Source organism: Myxocyprinus asiaticus, chromosome 29 (genome assembly GCF_019703515.2).
Source record: "Myxocyprinus asiaticus isolate MX2 ecotype Aquarium Trade chromosome 29, UBuf_Myxa_2, whole genome shotgun sequence".
NCBI classification, from domain to species: domain Eukaryota; kingdom Metazoa; phylum Chordata; class Actinopteri; order Cypriniformes; family Catostomidae; genus Myxocyprinus; species Myxocyprinus asiaticus.
Genome location: NC_059372.1, coordinates 26,264,198 through 26,281,461, shown reverse-complemented (window position 1 = coordinate 26,281,461; position 17,264 = coordinate 26,264,198).

Genomic DNA, 17,264 nt, shown 5'->3' with positions numbered 1-17,264 from the left:
GTTGAGCACAGGCTGGAAAAAAGAATTGCGTAATCTTTTTTTTTTTTTATTATTTTTTATGTATTACTATAATAGCACACCTCTCTTCAAAATAAATAAATAAAAATGCATGATTTTAAGTATCAATCATGTCCCTAGCAAAAACAGTGCAGGAAGAGTTAATACTAACTCAACAATTTGTAATAGTCATACTTGGTTTATCAAGTACCAGAAATTACTGTCAAGCCATATCTATTTTAGGAAGACAAAAAAAAGTCCAGCTGTTCAACAAGAACACGACACTCATTTGACAATGAATGTACATTCTGTTCTGTGGATTAAGAACATGGAGAAGTAGTTTCTCTGTAATATTGATTGAATTAGGTCACAAGAGTCCAATTATAAATGTATTCATCATTTTAAACAGTTTATTAAGCACAGGAATGGCATATCGACATCTCTATGGAGACACCTGACTGGACACATTTCCATTCCCTGACTGATATATTTTAACAATGGTGTGAACTTGTGATTTTTACTGTTATTTTTATTTTGAAAAATTGACAGTGATGAAAGATAATAAGACTGTTGCACCTTTAACCAAGTAAACAAAGGCCTATTTAAAAAAAAAAAAATAGTATATTCTTTTACTCATATGTATATATATATATATATATATATATATATATATATATATATATATATATATATATATATATATATTCATGATTAATTAACTTACAAATAGATGACTGAACTGAAGAAAAGGTTCTCATCTTGTCACAAAAATGTACACAGAATAAGCATGACTAAAACATCCTTCTCCCTTGAATTCACATAAAGATTTGTAAATATACTTTGTACAAATCTTTTCCCTCATGGAAAAGTATTTCTGTAATTTATAAGTTGTTAGCTGCATTGGTTTACAGTCAGGAAATAATTTAACCTTTATAATATATTTTTTTTCTGCCTCATTATATCTGCATTCTTGACAGGTAATTATTAAGAGTGTGAACATGGTACTATTTTGCATCCATACGAGGTCATTTTTAAAGGGTAAGTTCACCCGAAAATGAAGATTGTGTCATGATTTAGTCACCCTTGTTTTCTTTACCTTTTTTCTGTGAAACAAGAGAAATTTTGAAGAATGTTGATGCTACTCTTAAATGGTCCTCAAGCTCAGTCTACAGCATTTGTGGCATAATGTTGATTATCACAAAAAAAAAAAAAAAAAAAAAGAAAATCTGGGTGAGGCACTTAAAATGGAAGTAAATGGGGCCAATTTTTTGAGCATTTGAAGGCAGAAATGTGAAGCTTATAATTTTATATAAGCACTTGCATTTATTCTTCTTTTAAAATGCATGTATTATTTGAGCTGTAAATTTGTTTAAATCGTCATTTTTACAGTCGTTTTAGGGTTTGTTGATGTTACATCGTCATGGCAATAAAGTTGTAAAACTGGCTAAAACTTTACACAGACTAGGTTAGTGAGCAGTAATCACACTAAAATCATGTTAACACGCATATCGTTTATGTCTTGTTTACAGATTGGCCCTGTTGACTTCCATTGTAAGTGTCTCACTGTAACCTCGATTTTTGCTCTTTTTTTTTTTTTTTTTTTTTTTTTTTTTTTTTTTTAAAGGAGGGACAAGTCAAAATTATTTTTTGTGGTAATCAATATTGTATTGAATATTCCTATAACAGTCTTAACAGGAATGACATGAGGGTTAGTAAATTACAGAATTGTTTTTATTTTTGTGTGAACTATACCTTTAGAAAATGTAAACATGATACAATTTCACAACTTTCAGCATATGTTCTACCACTTCAAAGTTATACTCCATCTGTTCCAATCTGCCAGGTATTTACACTTATTTCAAAAGTCGTTTAGGGTAAGTGACCACTGTAGATTAAAATTCAAAAGGAATGAAGCAGCTATTTCACTTGATTGCTTGCAATAGTAGGAATCAAAGGATATATTGAGAATATAAAGATTTATTTACAAAGAAACATAAGCATAAGCACTGAGCATTTATAATGTTCTGAAAATTTTTAATGTGAACCAAACATAAATTCAAAAAGTGTGACAAAATAAGGAAGGCACCTGCTATGCAGTCAACTGAGTTGCATTCAAAGTACCTTGCATTAATTTCTTGTATTGTGTGTTTGATTATATACCTGTACCTCACCTGTAACCTATTAACATATTCTGATACTCAAATAAACTTTGAAAACAAGATCTACAAATGTAACAAATAACAGACATTCACACTCTTACTGTATATATTCATTTTTAATGTCTTTAGAATGTTGTCAAAATTTCCCTGAAACATCTTCTATGAGAACATTTGCAATACTTGACCCAATACCTACTGTCTTTAGTCTATGTCCCTGTCTGGGGCTCACTTAGTGGTTTTCCCTCCTCCACCACGGCAGCCTGGGCAGAACTTCCCTCACCTCCTTGTCGCACAGACCGTAGATCAGTGGATTAATACACGGAGGCACCTGAAGCATCACCAGCAACATGATGTGCAGGGTCCCTACTGAAGTCCAGCCTGGAGGGTAATTCGTCGAGCGGATCATTGCCATACTGCCTTCAAGTTCCAACAGAGCGTCTGACACTACCTTCAAAAAGATGGGGAGCAGTTGAAGAAGCAGCATGAAGCAGTAGAAGACTACTGTTTTGCGTGCCCTTCTGTTTACCTGCTGGAAAGGCTGTATGGCATTGCATGCTTCCTGATACATACGCAGGTAGGAGAAAGAATAGGAAAAGATGCAAAGTAAAGTCACTACGAGCCCCACCACTTAACGAAAGACAGCTGAAGCCCGTGGAAATCCCAGGTGTGCCCGGCTCACAGAGGAGTCCTGTAGTTGGTTTCCCCAGCAGTAAGTGATTGTGCCCTAAACTTATCAGCCCTGTGATCACAGCAGACACGCTCACCGGAATAAGCCAGGTGAGCCCAATAATGAGGTAAAGGCGCTTAGTTGTTAGAATACTCAGGTAGTAAATGGCCTGACACACGTACAGGTAAAGCTCCAGAGCCATGCAGGTGATAGTCATCAAAGTGCAGAAAACACATGTGGTGTTAATGAAGAACTGGTTGATGCACCAAGCTCCATACAGCAGTGTGGTTTTCTGCAGCAGGCAGTGTGTTACCGTCGGACCTTGGGTGACAATAAGTAGAATGTCACTCACAATGAGATTTTTCAGCAAGGCAAACTGTGGTTCCCAGGATAAATCTTCTGAATGTCCAAGACTGAACAGAGTGCACCCATTAACAACCAGAGAGATTATGGTCATCACCACAAAAACACAAACCAGTACCTGCACAGCTGTATCTGAAGGCAGGATGGATCTGAAGAGGCAGTGTCCTCGGTCTAACGACTGGAGAATCTCAAAAGTGATGTTGAGATCCAGCTGTGCAGGAGACGGACACGCATAGACAGTAGTCCATACGACGAAACATGGAATGGCACGTTTGAAACACATCTGGACGAAGGTATGAATATATATTTTTATATAAAAGATTTTTGCGACACGGTCGGTGATGCTTGATCTGTACACAGAGCGACCAAACGTCGGAAGGGATGCGGGATGCGGACCTGTGAGTGACTCGTAGGAAGGTGGGGCTTATGTTCATTCAATACTTAGAAATCCATCCAGTTTAAAAAGTTTTGAGATGGAAATGACAGCACTTTGTTTCGTTTTGACATACATATATCTCTTTTAATATATAAAAAAGAAAAAGAAAACGACGACGAGTATTCAAGTATAGCTTTTTAAATTATAATAGCTATTTTTAATTAAAGGTGCAGTATATAAGATTCAGAAACCCTTGTTTTTAATGACACCTGTGGCCGTTAAATGAACTGCAGTCAGCTACCTGTTGCTCGTGCTCGTGCACACACTCCAAAGGGACACGAGCATCGACCAAAACAATGATGTAAAGTACAAAGAGGCTGAACGTGATTCACACGCACATCATGCTGACAGATGAGGTAGCATCATTAAAATTACACAGTTATGATTTTTTTACTACAAACTTTGAGACTGTATATTTGACTCTCCAGTGCTGGAACAGTGCTAAAACAAAGTGTGGATATAGGTCTGACTATGCGAAACTGTAGTTTGAAGTAATCACTTTTCTTTGCATGATACATTTACTGCATTTATACGATAGCCTATGTCGGCATTAGCTAGCTAGCCAGCTTTATCAATAACTGTTGCTAAATTTGGTGGATGATGACAGTAGTTGTTTATAAAATAGACTGTACATTATAAATATGTTGACACAATTCAGTATTGATGTGATACCATCACAACTGTCATTTTGATATATTGATGCGCTATTGTTTTATAATAGATTGTATATATTTTCTGTATAACCATTAGTTACACTAATGAATGGAGCTTTTCATATTATCTTGAACATTGTCTAGCATTCATTTCATGTGTTATTGTAGTTTACCTTGCTGAATAATGACAGTTTAACATTGACATTAACCTGACTTTTTGTATAAACAGAAGATCATTGAAATTATTTGAAAGTTATGAAGCAAGGTAGCTTGCAATTCATCAGCATTAGCAGGCAAGATCAAGTTAGCTAAAATTACACAGATCAATCCTTGTGGCACTATATTTCACATGCTTTGCAGTTATGTAAGCTTACCTGTCCAATAAGAAGAATGCCAATTCAGGGTTGGTTTTGATCCCCAAAACCGAACGAAGGTCCCTCCAGGAATCAAATGCCATGCCGATGTTCACTCTAGTTTTCGCTCGTCCAAGATCACGTTCCCGCTTAGCCAGACTGGACTCAGTAGATAAACTTTTTTTTTGTGTGTGTGTGTGTGTAGGAGTCGGTTTTGTGCTGGGAGCTGGACGTTTGCTGGATTCCATCTTTAGGATAACATTACCTAGTGTTGCAGACTGTCTGTTGACACTGTTGAATAGCGGAAGAGAAGCACTGAGGCAAGGCTCTCGAGAGCGCGCATAAACATCACATCCTTTGGATTTTCCCGGCAATAGCGACCCACTCCCTTCGCATGAAAATCAGTCTACAGGCTTTAATAGGCAACCTAGGAAGTCCGGGAAGGGCTCATTTTTTAAGTTGCGTTACAAGCCATTCACACATTGGCAAAAACGGGGGAATATTACATGAAAAATGTTACATATTGCACCTTTAAATAGCGATTTATTCAGCATATCGATATTTAAAGTAGCTCCTACCATTACAGCAGAAGCTAGTTGACTTGATTCATTATTTTTGCCAACGAATATTTATGCTGTGAAAAAGATCTCATGGAGGTTTTGGTACTTTCATTCTGAAATTACATGAAATGTAATTTAAATGCCGTCATTTGCAGCGGCTTTGTTAACGGAGCACCTGCCACAAAGTGCGGTTGTTTTCACTCAAAATGTCTAGTAGAAACACAGAAAAGCGAGGTTAAGATGGTTTTGTTTTCAATATTCCAGACACATTCAGCGATAAACGGCGATGACTCTTAAACGGCTTAGCAAATACTTTCCAAAATAGTATTACTGTAAAATGTGGAAAGCTAATAATATTCCTCAAGATTGTTTTCATTATTGAGCATTGGCCTCATAAGATGTTTCAAGATGGCGCCGCAGATGGCTGCTTCGGTGTGGAGATTTCTAGCGTTTTTGTTACTTTTGTTTGTTTGTCGTGTTTTTTGTCACTCTTTCCTGATCAGTTTCACCAGGGATGAAATGCTGAATATTCAGCAGAGCATACTTGATAATTGTTTTGCCGTTGTTTGATTATTCTGACGTTTTATTTGACATCTTACGCTGGGTTCACACATCCTCCGTGAGAGGGGTGTGAGCGAGGCGTGAGCGGCGCATTTTCTTTTCGCCGCCCATATTAACAGATGTTGCTGATGGCACGCTGCATGAGTGTTTGTAGCTTGCTAGCCTGCTTAGCATTGCTTATTCTTATACGTTCATCGTTTTATCCTTTGCCGTTTTACCATGTGCTTCGGGTTTTTCCGCTTTTCTACTGTTTCATCTGTGTGTATTATACCGCGCACACCTGTTTCCGCTTGTCTACATCTCGCGTCTCGACTTCGTGCATTTGTGTTCTCCACTGTGTTTTACATTAATTATTGCATCAATCGCAAACATCTGTTGATTAGGAACCACTTCGATCTCCATCCCTCGCCGCTCAAGAACAACCATAACAACAACAACAGCAAACAATTGCGGTAAGTCCTGGCATCTGCTCATGTTATTGCTTCCTGCATTACATGCCACATGTTTACTATAGCTTCTTCCTTCAGCAGTGAGGGATTTACATGTGATAAATGTAAGGAATTAGTCAGGCTGTCGGAGAAGGTTAATGAGTTAGAGACACGCATCCGAACACCAGTGGAGGTAAGTGAGAGAGAAGCTGGTAGATACTGTTTCAGATACGGGTAGTACAGCAGCCAACACACACTTTGGTTCCTGCTCTAGAGCCCCTGCAGCAGGGCGATTCCTGTTAGGGTTTCCAATCGATTTTCCCCACTCAGTGATGCACCCACTGAGAATCATGCTGAAAGAGCCTTAAAAATGGGTGATTCTATTTTAAGGAATGTGGAAATAGAGACTCCAGCCAACTTTGTTAAATGCATTTCGGGGGCTTGAGCGTCTGACACCAGATCAAATTTACAAGTGCTGGCTAATGCTAAATGTAGATTTTCTAAAATTATTATTCATGTCGGCACTAATGATGTCCGGCTTCACCAGTCAGAGATCACTAGGGATAATGGTAAAGAGGTGCGTGAACTTGCAAAAAGTTATTACATTGTAATATGCTCTGTGCACCTCCCTGCTTGTTGTGGTGATGAGGTTTATAGTAGATTAGTGTCACTGAACGGCTGGATGTCTGAGTGGTGTGTGGAGAATAGCATAGGATTTATAGACAATTGGAAGAGTTTTTGGGGTAGATCTGACCTGCTAAAAAGAGACGGACTCCATCCCTCCAGGGAAGGTGCTGCTCTCCTCTCTAGTAATTTGGCTTATAGACTTAATAGTGATAATATTTGACTAACTGGGGCCCAGGTCAGGAAGCAGACAAACTGGTTAATCCGAACGTCTGCTTGCTGCCTTGAGATGTCACATAGGTCTCATAAACTACAACACATAGAGACTGTATCACTTAGATATCACATAGAGATGGTGTCTGTTCCTCGAACTGCCGAACACAAAACTCTCACTAAATCATTTAGAAAAAAAACGATTAAGGTCAAACTTGAAAAAAACTAAAACAAATTCAGATAAACATCATATAAAGGTAGGGCTACTAAACATTAGATCTCTTCTACCAAAGCACTAATTGTAAATGAAATTATTACAGATCATAGTTTGGATGCACTCTGTTTGACTGAAACATGGCTTAAACCGGATGAATATATTACTTTAAATAAATCTACTCCCCCAGGTTATTGTTATAAACATGAGCCTCATCTGAAGGGTCGAGGAGGAGGTGTTGCTACAATTTACAGTGAAGTTTTTGGTGTTACTCAGAGGATAGGATATAAGTTTAAGTCTTTTGAACTAATAATGCTTAATATGACACCGTCAGAAATAAATAAAAAATCTCTGTCATCTTTTGCCCTTGCTACAGTATATAGATCACCTGGGCCTTACTCTGGTTTCCTTGGTGAATTTGCACATTTTCTATCTGATCTAGTAGTTAATGTAGATAGAGCTTTAATTGTTGGTGACTTCAACATTCAAATAGATAATGAAAATGACACATTGGGATTAGCATTTACCCGTATTCTCAACTCTCTTGGAGTCAGACGAAATGTGACAGGAACAACTCATCACCATTATCATATGCTAGATTTAATTCTGTCATATGGATTTGATGTTGATACTATAGAAATTAAAACGCAGAGTGATGACATCTCAGATCATTACCTCATCTCTTGTTTGTTGCAATCAGCTAATGTCACTCAGTCTACACCATGCTATCATTCAGGAAGAACTATAGCTTCACTAATAATCTTCCAATAATCTAGCAAAAAAGTCTAGAAGATCTTGATGAAATAACATATAATAAATATGAAATATAAATAAAGTCTTCTCTAGCACTCTTGATAGAGACGCCTCCCTTCGATTAAAGAAAATTAATGAAAAAAGCCTCGCACCATGGTACAATGATCACACTCATGCTCTCAAGAGAGCAGCTCAGAAAATGGAGCGCAAGTGGAAGAATACAAAATTAGAGGTATTTTGCGATGCATGGAAGAATAGTGTCTGTAGCTACAGACAGGCACTAAAAGCTGCCAGGTCAGCATATTTTAGCAAACTTATAGAAAATAACCATGACAATCCTAGTTGTTTATTCAGTGCTGTGGCTAAATTGGTTAGAAATAAAGCCTCAACAGAACCATATTCTGTCGCAGCACAAGAGTAATGACTTCATGAATTTCTTTACCGATAAAATTGAAATTATCAGAAATAAAATTGGAACTATGCAATCAACTGTCACAGTAACTCAGAAAACAGTGTCTCATAATTTTGCTCAAGAGCAACTTCAATCCTTCACTGTCATAGGTCATGAAGAGCTAACAAAACGTATAAAAAAATCAAAAGCCACAACATGTATGATCCAATACCAACTAAGCTCTTAAAAGAGGTATTCCCAGTAATCTCAGAACCTCTTCTTAATATTATTAACTCCTCGCAGTGTTCGGGATGCAGACACACTCACTCAGTTTAAGTCTAAAACTGAAGACTCATCTATTTAGCCAGGCATACACCTAATTTCTCCTTCAACTCAAAATTAGGCTGCTTTACTTAGGTCTGCCTGAACCAGAAACATCCATCATGATCTATATAACTCTGCATAAAATAGAATGGCATCTATGCTAATATTATTCTATTTGTTTCCATGTCTCAACCAAAACCAGTCATATCCTGAGGTTACCAGAGCCTGCCAGATCCAGCTCCGCTCCTGCTTGGTGTCGGACTCCACTGCTACTTGTCGCTGAGAGATGGCGACAAACTACAGCCGGTGCTAGCCAGACATCACTTCAGTCTTTTGACTTCAGAGGATGAACTGATGCCAACTACAACTGTAAGACATTGAATACAACAATATGCCACTGCCTGAACCTTGGATTTAGGGTGGACCCCACCGAACCTCACCGAAATGACCTGCAGATTGAATTGCGATGCACCTCATTAATCTCTGCCTGCATCACCTTTGTCTATTGATGGACTACACTCTTGAAATGGAATAAATAGACTATCATTTAATTGCCAACAAAAGCCTTCATCAACCAACTAACAAAGGACAATGCATCTATGTAAACTTCTGCAGTTAATCCAGGATGGACTTCAAAGACGTTAGTCATTAATCTTAAAGTTAATAAAATCTTTTATTTTTATTTTTAAAACACTGGACCTTAACACTTACTTAATTTGCAAATTAAAATCATTACTTGCACTTCACACAAATAACCAATATTGACATTATATTCATGTTGTTTAGCCAGAGGGTCTCACAGTGAGCCTGGTTTCTCCCAAGGATATTTTTCTCCATTAACAAACATCTTATGGAGTTTTGTCTTCCTTGCCACAGTGGCCTTCAGCTTGCTCACAGGGGATCTAAATACAATTATTAATTATTTGTTTAATTTCTATACACATTTTACAATCATATCTAATCAAACTACACAATGGTCACTGTAAGACATTATAGATATTACAGTTTCATTTTTTGTTTTTGTTAATGCATGATTTCCTGTAAAGCTGCTTTGAAATGGTGTGTGTTGTGAAAAGCGCTATACAAAAAAATGACTTGACTTGTCACCGTTTACACTGCAAGCGTGAGTCGTGAGATGAAGCATCCCAGAAGCGTCCCAGATGTGGCAGTGAGCGGATAGTTTTGATGTTGAGCCTATTTTTGCCTATATAACCTCAGCTTATTATGACCTTATTAAAGAAAAGAATTGGTGTAGGACCCCATAGATAATTTTATTTTCTGCGCAGAGGCGCTGCTGCTTCTCGTGGAAGAGACGCGGCCAATGTGAACGTCCAACGCGACCGCCCCACTCACGGCTCACTCATGCCACACTCACGGAGGATGTGTGAACCCGGCGTTAGTTGGAGGTGCAGCGGTGCTCTACAAGTTATCCAAAAGGCGCACGCGAGGGAAGCGAGCCGACGCACTTGTGAAGCTTCGTCAACGTGGCTTTAGGACTCCGCTGCCGAGTATTCATCTGACGAATGTCCACTCCCTCACCAACAAAATGGACGAACTGTTTCTGCTCACTTAAATAAGGACTTTTCTAGCTCTGCTGCTCTGTGTTTCATGGAAGACTGGCTGAATGAAGACATCCCGGACAGCGCGTTACATCTGCTGGGCTTCCAGCTATTCAGAGTGGATCGCTTTGCGGAATCATCGGGGAAAACGAGAAGTAGTGGAACATGCATTTACATCAATGAAAGTTGGTGTACAGATGTAACGGCATTGAAGAAGATGTGCTATCCTAATTTAGAAGCACTCTTCATCAGCTGTAAGCCTTTCTACTCACCATGGGAGTTTTCCTAGTTCATTCTGGAATGTTTATGTCCAGCCACAAGTGTGCAGCTGGCTGATCACATCACAGACACGGAGCAACAACACACATGCTCACTTATTATTATTCTGGGAGATTTTAATAAAGCTAACCTCACCCATGAACTGCCAAAATACAAACAACACATCACATGCCCCACCAGAGACAGGAATATACTGGATCCCTGCTACACCACTGTAAAGGATAGATATTGCTCTGTCCCACGTGCAGCTTTAGGACTGTCTGTCTGGTTCACCTTCTCCCGACCTATAAGCAGAAACTAAAATCAGCTAAACCTGTAGTAAGGACTGTAGAGTATGGACCAATGAAGCAGTGCTGGAACTATAAGCCTGCTTTGACTGCACTGATTGGAGTGTTTTTGAGGCTGTAGCCACAGACCTGGACAAGCTCACAGATACTGTGACATCATATATCAGTTTCTGTGAGGATATGTGCATCCCTACTAGGACATTTTTATCATTCAATAATGATAAACCATGGTTTACAGGAAAACTCAGACAGCTTCATCATGCCAAAGAGGATGCTTACAGAAGTGGGGATAAAATATTGTACAACCTGGCCAGGAACACACTGACTAAGGAAATCAGAGTGGCTAAAAGAAGTTACTCTGAAAAACTGAAAAGCCAGTTTTCAGCCAACGATCCTGCATCTGTGTGGAAAGGCCTGAAAAGCATCATCAAGTACAAGACACCTCCCCCTCGCTCTGTATAGAGTCAACTAATGGCAGATGAACTGAATGTGTTTTACTACAGGTTTGAAAAGCCCAGTCTCACACCCCTCCCCTGCTCTGATCTTCACTTCACACATACACCAACACCTCCTAGAACCCCCCTCCTCCACCCTCCTGCTACTCAATCTGCACTTATGATCTGTGAGGAGGATGTGTGCTGGGTCTTTTGGAAACAAAAGACTAGGAAAGCTTCGGGACCAGACGATGTTTCACCTGCCTGTCTGAAAGTCTGCATTGACCAACTGGCCCCCATCACAGGACTTAATGACAACAGACCTGTCACTCTCACGTCTGTGGTCATGAAGTCGTTTGAGAGACTGGATTTGGCCTACCTGAAGGACATCATTGGACCCCTGCTGGACCCCCTTCAGTTTGCTTACTGAGCAAACAGGTCTGTGGATGATGCTGTCATTATGGGACTGCATTTTATCCTGCATCACCTCGACAGACCTGGGACTTATGCAAGGATCCCATTTGTGGACTTCAGTTCAGCCTTCAGTACCACCATGCCTGATCTTCTCTCAACAAAACTGACCCAGCTCTCCATGCCCACCCCAATCTGTCGATGGATCACCAGCTTTCTGTCAGATAGGCAGCAGCTAGACAGGGGAAACTCACATCCGGGACCCTCACTATTAGCACTGGTGCTCCTTAGGGATGCGTTCTTTCTCCACTGCTCTTCTCCCTGTACACGAATGACTGCACTGCAAAAGACCCCACTGTCAAGCTCCTGAAGATTGCAGACAACACCACGGTCACTGGCCTCATCCGCAATGGTGACGAGTCTGCATACAGATGGGAGGTTGACCAGCTGGCTGTCTAATGCAGTCACAACAACCTTGAGCTGAACACGCTCAACAGTGGAGATGATAGTGGACTTCAGGAGAAATCCCCCCGCACTCCCCCCCCAAAAAGAAGGTTTATATTGGACACGCAGTCACACATCAAGCTATTACAAAAAAAAAGAAAATTGCACTTTCTCCACGGTCCCTTACTTAGCACTATGACAAGAGCAACTCTTCCCTGGGTAACTCACATTGCAACGGCTTTTGCTGGCCAATGCTCATAATATCAAGTGAAAATAATGAAAACAAGCTTGTGAAATATTATTAGCTTTTCACGTTTTACAGTAATACTATTTTGGAAATTTATTTGCTAAGCCATTTAAGAGTTATAACTGTTTATCGCTGAATGTGTCTGGAATATTGAAAACAAAACAATCTTAACAAATTGAAGATACATTGTTTTTGTTTTTCAATTGTTCTCCAATGGCCTAGTGTGTCAAACCAATATATGTGTGCTTTTTTTCAAGCGGATGACCCGGGTTCGATTCCCCCACTTTTTCCAATCCTGTTTTGCTGATTCCAATCTTAATATTTCTTTTAATACTACTTATAATAATTAATAAAAACTGTCAGTCGGGGAGTTAGTTTGATCTGGGTAAAATTAACCATGGTTTTACTATAGTAATATTGTAGTAACCATGTTTTTTTATAGACATAGTTTTAATGCACTTATCCACGTTGTTACTACAGCAATATGGTGTTACAGTAATATAGTAACCATGTAAAAATTTGTGGTTACTATGATTTTATTACAAAATGCCATGGTGATACTATGGCTACTGTAGTAAAACCATTGGACATTTTTTGTTATGTTTAGGTTTAGGGGTTGCACTTAGGGGTTGTATTTAGTGTAAATAGCCACTGCCTTTTGTTATAGGAGGCTGTGCACGAAAGTTTTTATATAACTCAGGCTGGCAAGCAAGGTTTTGTCTGTTGTTATTTACAGTAGGCATACCATTTGTTAATTATATATTCACATACTATGGATGAGTTTGGAGACATTTCTAATACACTCTGTGAACAATATATCACGGTTTCAGTGGTTGATGTACTTCAAACAAAGAGAGAGAGAGTTAATTTCATAGACAGTACTCATCAATTGCAGCTAAATAAATGTTTGAGCTGCATACCCTCAGAAACTAATCATCATCATAATCAAGGGGTATTATGTTCATTAATGTCTTGTTTAATGTTTATTTTATTTTATAGTTTATTGTTATTATTATTTTATTAATTACTTATTTAAATTCTATTTTTATTGTTATTTATTACATTTGTATTATTATTCTCTTTTTTTGTCAATATCTGTTCTGTGTATTATCATTTCAATCATTTTCTTTTCACAGAATCACAAATCATCTTCATTGGTTGACCAGCTTCATCTCTAAACAAAATGAGTGTCTCGATGTACCTAAATGTGCATTAAAATAAATAAATAAAATTATTACAACATATCACTGAAGCACTGAAGCAACCCTGGAAGCAAGCTAGCATTGAAGCAACCCTGTTGCACTGTGTTCATATTATTATTATTATTATTATTATTATTATTATTATTCATATTTAGTTTCAGGATAGCTGGTTAGATGACCAATTGACAATACACTTTATGTTGTAACTTTTAATTAAAATGATTTAACTTTAATGGTGGAATCAACTTCCACAATATGTGAGAACATCCCAATCTTCAGACGCAGATTAAATCTCACATCATGTGTGTTGACTTGTTTCTTTGCACATGGTTGTATTGTACATTTACTAGATTTATTAAAGGAGATAAAGTTTCAAATTGCATGCTTGCCATCTGTTGTTTACAGTGGTCTCATATGTGTAGCTTCTGCATTTTTGTAAATTGCTTTGGATAAGAACGACTGTAGAGTGTTTATACAGTGTGTTATTATAGGAGGTAAGAGGGCATTAGGGAGAGGACGAGAGGGAGGGTGTTTCACAACTCTTTCCTTATTTAGTTTGCAACATGTCTAGTTGTTCTCCAAGATTCAGCTGCTGTCCTTAAGAATGTCCAGGAATAGGGCGAGGAAAAAAGGAGGAGTGCTAAGGACATGAAGGCAAAGAGGGAGAGAGATTGCAGATGGTGCTGTCATTTAGCTCAGCTAAAGTCTCTTGGAGAGCTAAGAGTGACATTAGTTACTCATGAAGAATAAAGGCTTGTTATCTGAACCCCACAGGGGTTGCCTACTGTTTGTAAAGATAGTCCCACCACCACAGTCTGCCTTAATGATATGGACGAAGGGCTTGGTAACGTTCAGCGGGGGGCTGACCTTGCAGTACTTGATAATTGGAAACAGCGATGACAGGACACTCTTCTCTGCGTGATTTATTCTTTTATGTACATACATCCATAAAGAGAAAATAATTACTCTGATGATCAAATTCACCATCATACATTTATAGACACCTCATTAGTTTTAGAGTCATGAGATTTAGAAACTTTAAAGGGAAGGGAGACCGGAAGCAATTGTTAAGTTTTTGTTTGTTTGTTTGTTTGTTTGTTTTTCCCCCTCACAACTCACTGACTATTACAAATCAACTGGTCATCTTTTGGCATAATAAAGCAGGGGTGTAGCAGTCATTTAAAACTGACAGCTGTCAGAAGGTGGCTTGAACAGACCCAACACTTACAGTGCAGTATTAATATATTACAGTATATATTAATATATTAGTATGATATAAGTATTATTTTAATATATACATTTTATTTACTTTTAATATTTGTGGTATTTTAAAGATTCAATATTGCAAAATAATTCCAAAATTAGCTGCAAAAATAAAGGGCATCATGTGGAGCACTTACTTCTGTTTCACACATGGCAATGAAAGACAGACCACAAGCTGGTCCTAAATAAATGATTTAATCAGTTACAATAATGACAATTGTGCATGTGCACAATAAAAAATTTTACTCTGTGCTTGTGCATTGTGGGATTTAAACGGCTCAAGTGTTTTGACTACGTTTACCAAAATTCATTCAGATACATTTAATGATTCGTTCAGTGACCATTTCTGGTGATGCCAGGGTGGTGACAAATGAGTGTCTTGTGTGAAATGAGATAGTCACTGAATTAATGATCAATAGAAAATTGTAATCCTTTAAAATTTGTATGTCTACAGACCTACAAAGAGACTTTAATAGAGGTTTTAAGCGTTATAAGAACAAAGCAAATCTATCATTTCCCTATAGTTTGTGAGCTGCTGAGCATGACTTTTATCAAAAGACAACAATAATAGTCTTATAATTATGAGTTTCAATAACGTCTATAAGTTTTCATGTATAAAAAAGAGTGTCTACATATCTATTCACTTCAGTAAAATGCCTAATTGTTCTAAGAACACAGCAAATCGCTCTTTTTTTTTTCCTACAGCTTGTCGACTGCACACAAACATAGAGTAGAGGTCTGCAACCCGATGCGGGCCCGACGGAGCCTGAGAACCCGATGGGTTTCAGGTCGGGTTTGGGTCAGTTTTTCAAGTAGGACTTCGGGTTGGGTTCGGGTTTGTAATGAATGAAAAAATAAACAGGCTTACTGAACTTGTTTCGTGCACGTGCTCTCATTCACAGACACGTGCGAACGGATGAGTTAGGGGCCATTCACACCGTATGTGATTTTTGCGTGTGTCTGTTCTGTTTTCCCATTGTTTTCCTATGTAAACACATGCTGGATGAATGTCTTTCATATTTGCACTATGTCTCACTTTTTCTTCAGTGTTTCATGCAGGATCGGTGTTGTGTCGAACTCTGTTTCCCCATTGGGATCTGTTTCCCCACAGCAGATCTGTATGGGGGAACAGTAACTAACGGTAACATTCTCCGCTGTCAGAATGCGTTCCCCCATGCACAAACCTAAGCCTAACCCTTTCCTACCCTACCCTACCGTACCCTAACCCTAACCTACACTACCCTACCAACCCTAACCTTAACCATAACCATAACCATAACCCCCTTGTTCTGCACAGCAAATAAACAGTAAGGCAATGCTTTTTCCACATTCTGCTTTAGTGTACAAAGGGGCTGCTGTGCCTTGTTAAAAATGTGTATGTTTACTGTTTCAGTACTGTTAGAAGTGTTGCCTATATGCTTACATAAAATACAGCCTATTGCAACAGTACTTGCTAGGAGAAGAAATTAAATAGTAAGTGATTTCGGGTTTGGGTCAGGGTTCGGGCTTAAAATCTGATGGTATCGTTTGGGCCGGGTAGGGCCGGGCCACACGGTATACAGATAAAAAGCATGGATAAATGAGCATTTTTGAAAGCAACTTTGCAGAAATGAACGGAGCCGCGTTGATTAGACTGTTTGACTGACGGCCTATTATGTAAGGGTTGTTTCAGCTCATGAAACTCACCTGTGATTGGCTGGATGGTCGCTCAATCAGCCCAAAGTAACAAAACACAAAAGAATACTGTATACAAATCCACCATTTGGACTTGGTATGGGTTTAGCTTGGAAAAGTGCGGGGGACAGAAATCACCTTTTTAAAGAGTGCTGCTACGCCCTTGTAATAAAGATATATATGAGTACCATGAATATACAGTATAATCACAATGAGAAAGACTAGATCATAATATTGAATTTAACACTCTGATGCATTAAACAATTACACAACAATTACATACTCATGAAAATGTTTTTTGAGGGGTGGGAGTTGGGAAGGTCCTTCCACCATCTAGGTAAAGTGAAGCCAATAGTCCGGGAATGTGATTTGGCGCCTCTTTATGTTGGTACCACAAGGCACCACTCATTTGCAGACTGCAGCCTTCTGGTGGGAATGTAGCTCTGCAGAATTGATTGTAGGTAAACTGGCGCAGAACCAATGACAGTTCTGTATGCCAGCATCAGAGCTTTGAGCTTAATACATGCAGCCAATGTAGAGAGACAAGGAGGGGTGTAACATTTGCTTTCTTGGGTTAATTGAAAACCAGCCGTGCTGCTGCATTCTGGATCATTTGCAGAGGCTTAATTGTGCATGCAGGAAGGTCAGCTAAAAGAGCAGTGCAGTAATCCAGTCTAGATATGACAAGAGACTGAACAAGGAGTTGTTTGGCATGTTCAGAAAGGAAGGGTCTTATCTTCCTATTGTTGTAGAATGCAAATCTTTAGG